The 14,564-nt window shown below is 37.3% G+C and overlaps 1 long non-coding RNA gene across 1 annotated transcript; it reads left to right on the top strand.

Annotated features, from left to right (window-relative positions):
- Positions 1 to 13,616: 13,616 nt before the first annotated feature.
- Positions 13,617 to 14,195, top strand: LOC141627441 (uncharacterized). The gene is made up of 3 exons (XR_012537004.1): positions 13,617 to 13,694; positions 13,811 to 13,895; positions 14,158 to 14,195. It is a non-coding gene; the product is annotated as an uncharacterized LOC141627441 (long non-coding RNA).
- Positions 14,196 to 14,564: the final 369 nt, after the last annotated feature.

A 14,564-nucleotide genomic window follows, 5' to 3' on the forward strand; every position in this document is an offset into this window, starting at 1 on the left:
GGACTATACCAGAGCAAGACATGTTTTCTCCTACTAGGTGTATTTGACTTCGTATTCGACGAACTTTTTGCTAATGTAGTAAATGGCCCGTTCCTCGCTGTTGACTGTTTGCGCTAGCATAGCTCCCATAAGGAGGAATGGGCCTTCTCTAGTTCTGATCTTCAGAATACGGCCTTGGCAATCAGTCCACTTGTAGTTCTTCCTCCAGCCTTGTGCAGTTTTCTCTGGGTCAGTATCAGAGATCAAGGCAGTAGGATCGAACTGGTTATCTTTGCGGGCGACAGGTATGGTGTCCTCATGGTTGAGGTTCTTGAAGTTGTCTTCTCCAAAGAGAAGTCTCACAACTTGTCCGTCGAGGCAAGGTGCCTGTTCAGACTTGGTCGGGTGATAATAGTTGTAATGTCAGGGATGAAGTAGCAATCCTTGAAGATTTATATACCCGGGTGTTTGATTTTTATCATGGGATCGATGATGGACTCAAGAAATCCGTTGTAGGGTTCAGCTTCTCTTTCCAGGACGAAGTATCTATTCCGGGTTAGGTGATATTGATGAATGATGACTCCTTACTTTTTGCGCTTCCTTACTAAAAGGTTCATTTCTTGATTACCTTAATCAGTTGGTTCATACCCGAGTCTGAAGGGAATTTTGGGGATCTTAGCCTTCTTCATTGGGGGCTAGGTGTCTTTTAATGGGTTCAGGGACAAGCTTGTGAAGTATGCTTGGCGCATCATAATGAGGTTAATTGTGAGGTTTGAGAATGGATCACAGCCAAAACGTGTTGGGTAATTGGCTAGGGCATTCACGGCTTGGAATCCCCACATTTTGTTGTCGATTTCCTCGGTTACTTGAGAAGTTATCCCTTTCTCCATGACGGCACGGATTGGGGATGAAGGAATGGTTGTTGATTTCCCGTTAAAGGGGACCCTGATGTTCGGGTGAAGGGTGGATGTGACGGTTTTGGCGGCATGGATCCACGAACATCCTAAGAGCATGTTGAATGATGTTTCGATATTGACCACTTGGAAGCTGACTTGTCTTTCCATAGGTCCAGTTGTGATTGTCTAGGTGGTTAGAAATGCGACTTTGCGGCGAGTACCGTCGTAGGCACGGACTCCTTGGTTGGTCGGGATGATGTCAGCTTCCTTGATTCCCAATTTGTTAGCAGTTTTGAGGGGGATTACATTCACAGCAAAACTTTCATCTACCACAACCATAGGCACATTCTTCTTTAAGCATTGCATGGTTATGTATAATGCTATGTTGTGGTTAGCCCCGAAGAGAGGGATATCCTCATCGGAGAAGATCATGGGGGTGGTTTAATTATGGGATGTCTCTTATCATGTGAGCTACCACTTTTTCAGGTGAGGAGGTGGATGGCATGGTTTATTTTCCCAGTGCTTGGAGTAAGGTTTGTAGGTGCTCGAATGACTTGGCTATCAGCTGCCAAATGGATATCTCGACTTTGACTTTCTACAGTTTTTTTATGATGGAATTTTCCAGAACTTTTGGCTATTTGTCAGTGTCTGGGACAACGTGATCGTCGGATGTCGCGGGATTGTTTGTTTTAGGATTTGGGTTTTGGTAGGGACGTCCAGATTGGGTTAGATGATCAACTTCTTCGATTTGCTTATTCTTTTCCAGAGTGATGTAGATGTCGTCTACGTCATCTCTCCAAATGTCGTTGATTTCAGGATCACAAGTGAACCTTGGTGGAGAGTTCCTTGGCGGGTAATTCTTATGGGGATAATTTATGATTCTTGTGAAGGCGAGTTTTGTGCGTTATGTTGGAGGGTGCATGCCAAAATGGTTGTGGAGGTGGTCCAACTCGGAATCGGGAGTTGTGGGTATTAGGGGGACCCTCCCTCAGATATAGCATGGGTATTGGTGGGCTAAATACTTGTCGGAGTTGAGCTTCTTTAAGCCGGGCTATTCTTTTTGAGAGACTAGAAGTGTTTTTCTTGATTTGTTGGAAAATGACAAGCTTTGACGCGGCGCTAAAGATGAATATACCATCGGGAAGGTCGTCCTCTAGGGCGTTGTCTTCATTTTCAATCGGTAGGATGAGGTGTGAGCAATCCAGAGTTGGTTCATGATCTGAAATAGCATGGATTCCCAGAGGTTGGTTTTATTGTTTGGTTTAGCTGGCGAAGGTAAGGGTAGTTCGCCTTTCTTAATCATGTCCTGAATGACGTGCTTAACCTTTAAATAGGTTTCAGTGTCATGGCCTTTGCCCTTATGATATTGGCATTAGGCGTTTGGGTTCAAGAAACGGGTTTTCTTTGCTTCAGCTGGGATTGAAGTAGGCTCTATTGGTTGCATATTCCCTTGATCCATTAACCATTTCAGAGAACTAGCATACGTTGTACCGAAGTTGGTGCATGTTCTATGAGAAGGTTCGACTTTCTTTGCAGTTGGTTTCAAAAGGTTGACCTCATCAATTTTTTTGGTTTGACCATAAGCACGGGTTCCAGTTGATGTAGGGCCCTTGGTAGCCTCAGCCGGTGGACTTGGACAAGATGCCCTAGCGTAGATCACCCTCAATGCGGTTCCAAGGATCTGCAAATCTTAGAAAGTCTTGATGTTTTGGTATCTCAAGAGGTTAGCGTAGACAAGTTAGATATTGTCGACAAACTTCTCAACTAGGGTTCCCTCGTCTCGGTTTGCTCAGTAGTTGGGTGCTTAGCCTCCTCCAACGGATTAGGAATTCGGTGAATCCCACCTTGTCGTTTTGGGTTAGGACCTCAAGGGTGCGGGTGTTGGCTTGTATTTCGACGTTGTCGGCGTACTACTTAGCAAATTCAACGGCAACTTCGTCCCACGTAGCGATGCTATTCGGGTCAAGGGAGTAGTACTATTGACAAGGGATTGGTTCCAAAGAGGAAGGAAATATCCTGGTGAAGAGCTCTTGTTTAACCCCTTTAAAGGCTTAGATATGGTTAAGTTGATCTTCAACCCCTTTGAAATTAGGCACATCGATTAAATTGAAGTTGTGAGGTAATTGATCTCCAACGGGTTCGAACCGATGGTTGTCTTCGATGTGAATGTTGTTTCCCCGGGGCTAGGAGTTATTCTTCCAAAAGCTTAAGCCTTTTCTTGGTTTCAGTCATAGGCGGAGGGTTGGCTTCTCGGGCTTCCTTGTTTTCCAGGGTGTCGATACGGATCTCGACACGGTCGAGGGTAACCTTAAGAGCGGTGAGCAAGGTGGCTAATTTGGCATTGGTGAGACTTCCGTTGTTGTCGTCATTATTGTTCGATGAATCTTAATACGGGGCCATGAATTGAGGTGGAAAACGGCTTATGTTATATCTTAATCCGACATGGGTTGACAACTAGTCACAGAAATTAGAAACAAGGACATAAAAACATTTTGGATTGACGAGACGAGGGTGACCGTGTATGGTGCCACAGTGGTGAGTCGATTATTGGCGCGACGGCGTTGACTAAACTTTGAGTCATGTTCAACCTGTTGGCGTAACCTCGTTGAACGAGTCTCGAAGGTGAGACGATTCATACGTAAAGACCCATAAGTACGTTTGCTTTGACTCGATAGACACGAGGCTGAATTGGAATGGTGGACTGATGTTTACGAAAACAGAAATATTCAAAAATAGATTCGTTGTTTGTAGACGGTTTTTGAAAATAGGAATTTTCAAAAACTCATTTGTAAAGTTAAAGCGGTTGTCTTGAGTTTATTTTCAAAAGACGGTTTGTGATAAAGGTGTGACGACTTTGAAACGGTGGGTTGTTCCCAAAGACGGGTTTTCGAAATTTAAAAGCTACGTGTTTTGAAAATCGATGTTTGAAAATTTTGAAGTTGTCAAGGTCCCGAAAACGGTGTGTCCTTCTCGAAGACGGTTTTGAAATAGCATCGAAAATGGTGCGTCATTCTCAAAAATTGAAATGTCTGTTATGTCGGCGCAAAAGTGCTTTTTTAAACGGTTGTGAAAGAACCGAGTTTTGAAATCATCATTACGACGGCATGAAAAAGGTGCTTTGCAACGGTTGAGAATAAACGAGTTTAGAAATCGTCATTACGACGGCATAAAAAGGTTCTTTTTGCAACGCTCGGCGAAAGACCGAGGTTTGAAATGGTCATTATGTCAGCGTGAAAAGGACTTTTTGCAAGTAAAAGCTCTTTGACGAAGCAAAAAAGTGTAACGTCAACGACATGCTTTACAGAATCGGGATTCGAAACACGGGGATGAGTAAACTCACGCCGACGAGAGAAGCCAATTGGTTGATAAAGGTTAGGTTGTTGGCCAGGACAAGGAACCCGACTTATGGCCGTCATATAAATTAATACAATTTAACCACGACCTCGTTCGAGTTTCACCATCTAAGGATCACAAAGACACAAGTGTCCAAGTTATGTCCAGCGGAGTCGCCAATCTGTTGACATGGGCCACCTGCACGCCGACCCGCGTACGTGACGTGGTCTGAAAAGCCACGTTCAGCAACGCAAAAGTTGCTTTCGACTGGATCGCTTTAGATCGGATGGTTTTGCCCTGGTGAATGCCTCGAGACGGTGCAAAGATGTTTAGAGTCGGCACCAAGAAATTGTGGAGTCCTTGGACACCGTTCGAGATCCACTTTATACCTTGGTCAAACAAAGCATGAAGCGGTGCATGACAAATATAATAAAGATAAGGACTCATCCCCCTTTGGCACTCTATGTGTAGAATGACTCTGGTTGCCATGGATATGGTCGTCCACTATCCAAAGGTTCCGAGTGAGGGGTGAGTGTAACACCCCTAATTTCCGTAATATATTTCTTTAATTTTATTTTCCTCGTATTTCATATTTTATTTTCTGGGAAAATATCCATCTCTTGTCTTTTGGCCTCGTTAAGTTCGAAACGGGTGAAGACCTGCTCTTTTCTTGGGTTCCACGTGATTTTGGAGTAGTTGGGTGAGTTTTGGGCCTAAACTTGGAATTATACCATTAGCTTCTCTTATAAATAGGCGTGAAACATAAACCCTTGCATTCATTTTTCTCTTATTCTCACAAATCCCTATACCTAAATTCTCTCCTTTCTTCCTCCCTTGTTGCCGCGCGAAATTTCGCTTAGGGTTTCGTGCCGTCCTTTCTTTTCCTTCGACCTTCATCGTTCTTCATGCCTAAATCGATCCTACTCCTTGGATCTATCTATCTTGTTCGTAAGTTTTATGCTTTTTGCATAGTTTTTATAGTTTATAAATATATATATATATATATATATATATATATGAATCAAGGTTATAGCTGAGTCTACTATAACTTTGGAACGCGAGTTAAGGTTATAGTTGGAACTAACGTACCTTGAGATTTATGGCTCAAGGTTATGGTTGGATCTAGTATAACTTTGAGTTATGTGTCAAGGTTATGGTTGAGTTAAGTATAACTTCAAGTTATATATATTGAAGTTATAGTCGAGGCCAGTATAACCTCACATCTAGAGTTTATGTTATGACTAAGTTTACTATAACATTGATTGTTAATACTTGTTTCGTATGTTGTGTTGTATTCGGCTATAGTATAACACTATGCTTGTATATGCCTTGGTTACTCTTGTTTACATGATAAGTAGGATAATCAGTTATATAATACTATGAGTTGAGTTATGACGTTGTTCACCCATGTTGCTACAGTCAGTTATACTGTGCATCTGTTTGTTGGCTGGTGGTATAGATGAAGTGCGGTTTAGTTATATACCAAACGGAATGAACTAACGCCACCTATTTTAGGATTTATTTGGTCTATGTTCGGGGGTGGCCAGAGTCATCAGTTATACGCTCTGGGTCCTGAGTGTTGTTCGGTGTACAGTTATTGCATCGAGAGGTCTGGCCAGGTCTTAGGCACATAGGCAGTGGTGACACGCTATACATAGTGTCGTGGAGTATCAATTATATACTTCACACCGACGGGGAGTCAGTTATACGATCCATCAGTCATAGTATCATTTATATGCTCTAACAGGTTAGAATGTCAGTTAGACGCTTGAGCCGGTGTTCGTTTTATACCTTATGCGTATTATGTGGAAGCAATGGTTATATGCTCTAATCAGCATGATGTGTGGTGTTCACCCTATTCGCTATGCTTTGTTGCTAACTTTGTGCCTTTTGTTGCTATTGTTGATTGGTTACATTTTTGGCTCATAGTATGTGGTTTCGATTGAGATATCATTTTAGAGTATTGTATTAATAGGCCTTCGTTTGATGGTAAGTTTACGTTGGGTTTTCATGAGTATAGATGGTCTCACATGTTTACTGGTTTAACATTTCAATTGTTAATGATTATTAGTTACATTCTATTGTTGTTAACATGACTGTGAGAGCATCTAGTTACTCCCGACTAATTGTCTACCCCCATTCTCAGGTTGTTCAGATGATTTGCTGACGTGGTGTGTCGTTGTACGCCCAATCAAACATATTTATAATTCTCAACAAACAACTAGTTAGTGGTTAAGTCGAGGTCGATCCATGGGACGGTGTGCTTTGGGTTCTAAGTCTATCTATCTCAATTTGTGCTAGTGTCACAATTGGTTTGGGTTTGTAGTTGTGTTCTAAACTAATGAAAGTGATAAAGTAAAACAAGCAATAAAACAAAATGAAGATGTAAACGAATGACTAAAAGTGCTAGGATATCATGGGTTCATAGGGGATTCATGGGAGTTGATCATACAAACATGTTCTCAATTATATGCAAGCAATTATTGTTGTGGAGGTACCGAGTTGGTTTATGTCTTACGGTTCATAGGAAGAGTTGGATCCTGGAGCCGACTCGATTATATTGTACAACACCTACAAGTCGACTTACTTTGCTCCTGTTCAACTTCTATGCATGGTCTAACAAGACTCGAGTTGGTTTATATCTTACAAGTCAAGTTGAGCAGATAAGAGATGGGTAAAAATGCAAGGATTCATAGGCTCGCATTCCATCAAACATAAGATGTGCATAAGTTAAAATCACAACAAGCAAGCAAATAAATTATGTGAACATATTAGATTAAGCATGAATCATTCCCCATGTTGGTTTTCCTAATTACCCATTAATCCTAGCTAGAAGACTACTCACTCATTATCAAGTTCAACATGTTAATAAGGTTGTCAATCATACTAACAAAGCCAAACATGATGAACAAGTATGAAATATTAACAATAATTAAAGCAAGAGTAAAAGAGATTATACCTATGAAGATGATTCCAAATAATAAAGCAAAGAATAAAAGAAGAGAACTTGATTGATTGATGAAGGGTTGTCAATTCTCCAATAATAACCCAATAATCTTCAATTACCCAATAATAAACTTGAATTACTTAATAATAAAGTTGAACAATAATTAAGGAAAGATTAATGTGTGATTTGTGGAAAGATTAAAGGATAATCTATTCTAATCTACTCCTAATATAATCTAAGGAAAGTTGATTTTGTTGGAATATGTGTCCTCCGACAATAATGCGATCACAACTGTTGATCATAATGATCACATGTTTAAGTCTCATTTTAAAGAATACAATTGGGAAGTAATATTTTACTATCAACTGGTCCACACATCGGTAATGATTGGCTGACTAGAGTTTGACATTACTGTCGTGAGACGGTGGTGACCAGTTGATCCCCTTAGGTCATACCTAAAGGGTAACACTCTTAATTGATCATTTAATTGATCGTATGACGATACGGGTCAATTAAATTACTTAAAATTGACGGACGATTTTGGAAGTAATATTTACGTGTCTCATTGTAATTTGATTAAATAAGATACGGTCTAAGTAATCGAATTGTTTTATTACTTAGATGAAATTATTGTTTAAGGAAATAATTGCATTTGAATGAATAAATTAATTATAAATACAAGATATTGTGATTTATAATTGGTAAAATATTTTGGTACAAGTAATTATGAATTACCAAGTCGATTTTGTATATGACGTATTTTTATTAATGCGTTGATTTTTAATATGTTAAAAATACATAAAACTTTTATGTAACATGTGACAAATTGACAAATTTGACAAAGATAAAATGGAATCCATTTTATCTATTATGACCGAAATATTGGAGAGGATTAGGAAAATATAAGGTTAATTATATTAGTGGTAAACATAATCATGTTTGCCTAATACTAGCCTTGCATGCCTACTTGTTCTTGTGAAGGCAACCTTGTGCATGCATTGGCTCCCTCTTTTTCCCCCTCTTCCACCCGGTTTTTGAGAAGAAAACCACCTTGATTTTTCTTCTTATTTTTACCTAATATACACGATCATATACTCTAGTGTATTATTCATTCACTATCATCTAAAATTAGAGTTTTAGAAAGATAAAAACTTCCTTCTCCTCCTTCTCTCTTGACCGAAATAATAGAGAGACCAAATAATATTTTTAGGTCAATTTTTATACAAAATTAGTATTACTCTAGTAATAATAATATTAATTTTATTAAGTTGTTATCTTGGGTATAATACTTTTGGGAGGAATTCTCTTCTTGAATCCTTGTTCATCCACGAAGGAAAGCTCAAGAACAAGAGAGTAGTAGAACTCTCTTGTGCCCATATAAACCGATATATCAATGTGAGATGATGATTTCTTCTTTATTTATATTATTGTTTGCATGCATAAGATCACCTTTTAATTTTATGACTAAACTAAAATTATAACATATATGAATATGTTGAGTATAGAGATCTAGATTTCCAACAAGCGGTATCATGAGCCTTGGTTGTTTGCATGCAAATCGGTTATAGTTTTTCCGAGTTATACGATTAACATATAAAACTTGTAAATTTGTGTTATTATGAGATATCACGAAATAATTTATGCATGTTAAAGTTTCTGGTCCTAAAATGTTTTTAGGATATTTTGGTTAATTTATGGATTTTTATTGTTCATCTTATATAACAATGGCATAAAAAATATGATTATATGATTAAAATGTCATTTTCGGACTAAAATTAGCTAAACTTCGAATTTTCCAGTGATTTTTGGATATGTTATCACATATATTATTTTGAGATGACCTGTAAATTCTCATAATTTTTGGAGTTCTTATGCTCGAAATTTGGATTTTTCATGATAAAAATCGAATTTAAATGAAAAATAGGTTAATATGAGATAAATTTCGAATCTGGCTATAGAAATTTAGTATGTTGTCACATGCAATTTTACAAGATGTGTATAAAATAATAGGCTATATTTAAGTCTTTATGCATGATTTATGGATTTTTGAAGAAAAATAGCATAAATAGTGACTTTATTAGTGAATAATTCCTAAAACATACTCCATGACTAAGGAAAAACGTCACATGTTGCATTTTATTATCTTTTTCAGATATAAAATTGAAAAGTTGATGAATATAATTTTTCTCATGTTTTTATGATTTTTATTGATAAATTCGTTAAACCGCAACATAGTTTTTCTGATAATTTTACAAAATTTTAACCTAAGTTTTTGAACATTATGAGTGTCATGGTATTTTTTCCAGAATGTTCATAAGTTTAAATTTTGAATTTTGAATTTATTTGGATTTTTGTGATTTATTTGAAGTTTACAGCATTTTATTGTTATTTTAAGTCCATTAATGAACAAGGTTAAGAAATATGAGTTAATTATAGTCAAATAATTAGTGAAGACTAATTTTGAGTCCTAAGAGGTTAGGGTAATTAACTTGTGCATAAATATGAATTTATGTAATTTTTGTGATTATAAAACGTTGAATCACGCAAATCCGTAAAAACCGTGTAATATACGATATTGGCTCCTTAAAGGCGATTTAGCATAAAATTGGGCATGTTCATACATTTTATAATGCTGCATTTTATTTATGATTGTCATAATTTTACTTTATGTAATTTTTGAATTATGTAATTTTTACTTAGTATGGCCTTAGTTTTTTAATTGGTATTACCCGAAATGTATGGGAATATCGATTCGGTTGTAATTTATTGTGATCTCGTATCACCGTTTTGTAATTTAATAGATTTATTTTATTTTATTTTAATTACAATTGTATAATAGGAAATCATGTAATTTGTTATGTAATTTTTTTTATTCCGGAGTTACTTGAAGACGGTGTCACTCAAGAAGGCGATACATAAAGACGGTGTTACCTCGAGATGCGTGTCATAACCGAAGTTCAAGGGACCAATGAAGTTGGTTTCCGAATATGTAATAGTTAATTAGATTTTCTATTTTAGGAAGGCCATACTAGGATTTAATTTTATGCTTTGCATTTTATTTATATGTCGCATGCATAGCTAAATCGCCATAACTAAAACATGCATCATCTTTTAATCGAGTTTATCGACCGTGTCAATTAGAATTATCGTAGTTCACCGATTTAGGTCACTTAAAACGTGATAGATATTAAATTGACATGACCTCTCGCTAAAACAATCAATTGAGACATAGCCTTACCAAATAGTAGAAACCATGAAAACCAATTTCGCGAGGGAGTGCACTCGGCCTTACCGGGGTACAAAACTTGTTACGTAGGGGAAGTGGGTGATAAATGTCTATCCACCGAATTCATGTTGATAAGGGATGAATCGGCCCTACCGTGCCCAAGTTGATGTGGATTTGGATCATGGACACATTTATTCGATATTTGGATTGAGCTCAACGGAAGTATTCGTGACCGTAGTCGCATGTGTTCCGGGCTATAGATAAACATTAGAGTAATTTTATCGACCAAGAGTTCTAAAAGTAGAATCGATTAAGCGTTAATCCACCGAGTTGTATTGATAAGGGATGAATCGGCCCTACCATGCCTAAGTCGATATGAATTTGGATCTTGGAATCATTTATCTAAGTTGGGTAGAGGTCACTAGATAAATGCAATAAAACTTGTTTAAACTTATTTTACGAGTATGATTCAAAAAGAAAATTGTTAATATTTCCTTTCCTCCATATTTGTAGTTCATTAAAAACTTGCGCTTTCCGCAAAGACAATGGCTCAAGCTTTTGCGGTCTACAAATCACTTGCTAGTCAAGCTCCCTCCAAACTGCCTTCAACAACAACAGTGAAGAAACTAGTTGCAGCTGTAGATGGCATAGCAGAAGGTTTTAAGTTATCTCAACAAGAGGATGATGCTGAAAATCTGAAGGATGTGAAGAATGAGGAAAAGGTGTCGGACATTGTGGATGAGAATATCGTTGAGAAAGTGGTTGACGATATTCATGAGAATGTGGATAAAGGTGGGGAGAATGTGGAGAAAGGTGGGGAGAATGTGGAGAAAGCTTGCGAGAATGTGGATAATTTGTATGGGTGGACTGAGGCTGATTTGTTGGCGGGATTGGATACGATGGGTGAAGCTTTGTAACCAATAGAGCCACATCATTCACCACCACCAAATGCAGAAGACTCATCCTTTAGGCTCCTAGCAGCTGATGACCATTGGTTGTCTCAACCTGAGCCTGAGCCTGAGCCTGACACATATGCTGCTGTGTCATCCCTACTTGTGGATGTCATCCCTCCTTTCACTGAGCCCACTCCTTTGGTAGGGAACACATCCTCTCGCGCTGCTCTGGATGATGTTCTTCCTTACAAGGACCTCACTGAGCCTACAAATATTGAGATAACAGCTACTCCTCCTACTCCTCCTACTACTGTGGTACGGAAGACAACTCTTGATGATATTTGCCTACCAGATACTCCACTTGTTTCAACAATCGATAACCCATCTGTCTGTAAACGATCTGTGAGTAATGTCTATATTCGTCGATCGCCATGTCATTTGACAAAGTCGATTGCCGGTGTTCCTTGCAAAACCCCAAATACTGCTGCAATCCCATTTCCCTTATCTCCATTACCAATTGAAGAGGATGTTCCAGGTCGTGGTAAGAGGAGGGTTGTAGTTCCAGCTGAAGTTTTCCGATCACCCTATTTGCAAAGAAATATTAATATTTTTAGGGATTTGAATCAAGCTGAGAAACAAGTATTAGATTTTATACTTGGCGAATCATATGATGAAACGGAGATTCTTTTCTAAAGTCAATGTCAGACTTTGACAAGGAGCCAGTTGAAGAGTGTGGCTGAAGGCGATCGGATATCATCTCATGTCATAGATGTGTATTGTGAGATCTTAAATAGTATTGAGATATTCAAATCCCGGACTTCCCCTTCTCGTTTATTTGTGCCGTATAGAAATGAAAGTGTTAGTCTTATTACCCACTACTTTATCCAATTCTCCAAGTCTATTTTACATGATGTTGACTTCTAATCGTTACTCATACTGATCTTATTTTTTGTTCCCAGTGTCTCTCCAATGTTGATGTTTCTGCAGTTTAACTAGTAAGTCTTTGATTTTGGTCTGCTTATATTTCAACTTAAGTTCATTTTTGTCTTTTTTATTCACTGCATTTTTGTCTTTTTAATTCAGTTTACTTTTTGTCCTTTTTCAGGTTTGCACTCCAATAATCTCCGCCTCATGTCCACCTTTCTTGATTTATATCGACCTCAGAACTAAAAGTAGCAAAGTGCAAATCATCCATCCTATAAAAGGCAGATCTGTTGATTATTCTTGTTTTATATAACCTGTGGTACGTCTATTGTTTCCATTTTGCTTAGGAAAATGTGTGTTATTGTGATTCTACTAGGAAATGACTTTGTGAAAGTATGACTTTATTTTGTGAAGCCTACACTTAAGGTTTGTGAATCTTATCACTTTAACTACTTATGTTGACCAAGTTTCACAAAAACAAGCCTTATGATTCACTGAACAAGGTCTGAGATTCACAAGATAAGGTCTGAGATTCACAAAATTAAGAGCAAAATAGATGATTTTAAACCACTTATGTTAACCAAGTTTCACAAAACAATCCCTAAGATTCACTGAACAAGGTCTGAGATTCACAAAACAATGTATGAGGTTCACCAAAAAAGGAAAAGGCCAAAATAGGGGACTTTGTGAAAGTAGGCCTTTATTTTGTGAATCCTAGATCTTATTTTGTGAACCTATGGTCCTTTACCATTTCACTCCAAGTTTTACAAACTAAGATGTATGGTTCAACTGGTGCAATTTCGTAGCTAGTGTCAGTTTTGACAGTATAGTACCTTACATGATTCCTAGATAGCGTGTTGTACCTCACAAAATAAGTTTTGTTTATACCTGTGCTAAGAAAGACTGATTTCTCTTTTGTTCATACAGAAAGAAAAGCTCATCCGGCTTCTTAAACCAAAGTTGCCAGCACTGACAAGTATTTTGTGGACGCCCAAAGTGTTTATCCCAAAATCAAACCTACCTTCTGATGAAATAGATAATGGCATCTATTTATTGAACATATTGGAGAATTGCAAAGGAAACAAAAGTGATTGTCCAATAACCATATATACTGTAAGATTACTTTTTCAACTCTATTTATACATTGATAAATATAAATTTTTATAAGTTTGCAACACATTATTATTTCCCTTTTTCTATTTATAGGAAGCTCAGGTGAAGCGTTTTGCATTGACGGTGTGCTATCATAGTATTACATGTGATAAGAACGTATTAAGAGATAGAGTGAAAAAAGATGTACTAGAATGGAGTCGTCTACCGCTGTAAGAACCTTCTTCTTTTAATATTATCAATTTTTTCTTGCAAAACCTTTAGTACTTTAGTTGATTAAATAATGTTATACGTTCGTATTGTGGCAATGGCTCTCGACCACTTCCTTACAGTGACCAGCAATTGTTGGATTATGTTTGCAGATCAAAATCGGCACAAACTAAATTGTAATGATTTTGCTTTGATTTTACAATATAAAAGTTATATGATTTTGCTTTGATTTTACAATATAAAAGTTATATTATGAGAGATATTGACTAATTGCATTTCCTCAATATTTAAGTGACGCTATGGTGTCCACTCCGTGGATGGAAGTCACAAGACATGCTTTACAGACCCTTGGACCACGTGGCTTTGTTATGGATCAGGTAAGTATCATTTTCCTTTCCTTTTTCTTTTCATGTTTCATTTTACTTTTTTTGTGAATCCCAGAACTTGTTTTGTGAATCTTAGAACTTATTTTGTGAATCCTGGAACTTGTTTTGTGAATCTTGGAACTTATTTTGTTAATCCTGGAACTTGTTTTGTCAATCTTGGACCTTATTTTGTGAATCCTGGACCTTATTTTGTGAATGCTGAAACTTATTTTGTGAATCCTATACCTATGTTTTGTTAAATTTAATTTTGTAGGTGATTGATATGTTTGGAGTTAAGTCCACACTCGGTAGATCACATCTCCTCTACTTGCCAACCACAATATATGTGAGTTTCAAATCCTTTAGATGTTGATATTCAAGTATTTGCTTTCTTAATGTTGCTCCTCTCTGGTTTATTAAAATGGTCCTACTTTTGTCACATGCAGACCGTTCATGAAGAACGCAACCCAGCTATTTGGGGTCAATACATGAAGTCTGATTACATTTCATTTGATGGGAGCAATATCCAAAAGGTGAAAGATCCCTCTTCTACTATTTATGTTCTTTTTTATTTATTTTCGTTCATGTGTATTGTTAATTGGTTTGTCTATTGCAGGTTTATATCCCTATGCTTAACGATAAGTGTCGTCATTGGTGGGCTTGCATTTGCGATTTAAAGCA

The sequence above is a fragment of the Silene latifolia genome, chromosome Y (assembly GCF_048544455.1).
Source record: "Silene latifolia isolate original U9 population chromosome Y, ASM4854445v1, whole genome shotgun sequence".
NCBI lineage: Eukaryota > Viridiplantae > Streptophyta > Magnoliopsida > Caryophyllales > Caryophyllaceae > Silene > Silene latifolia.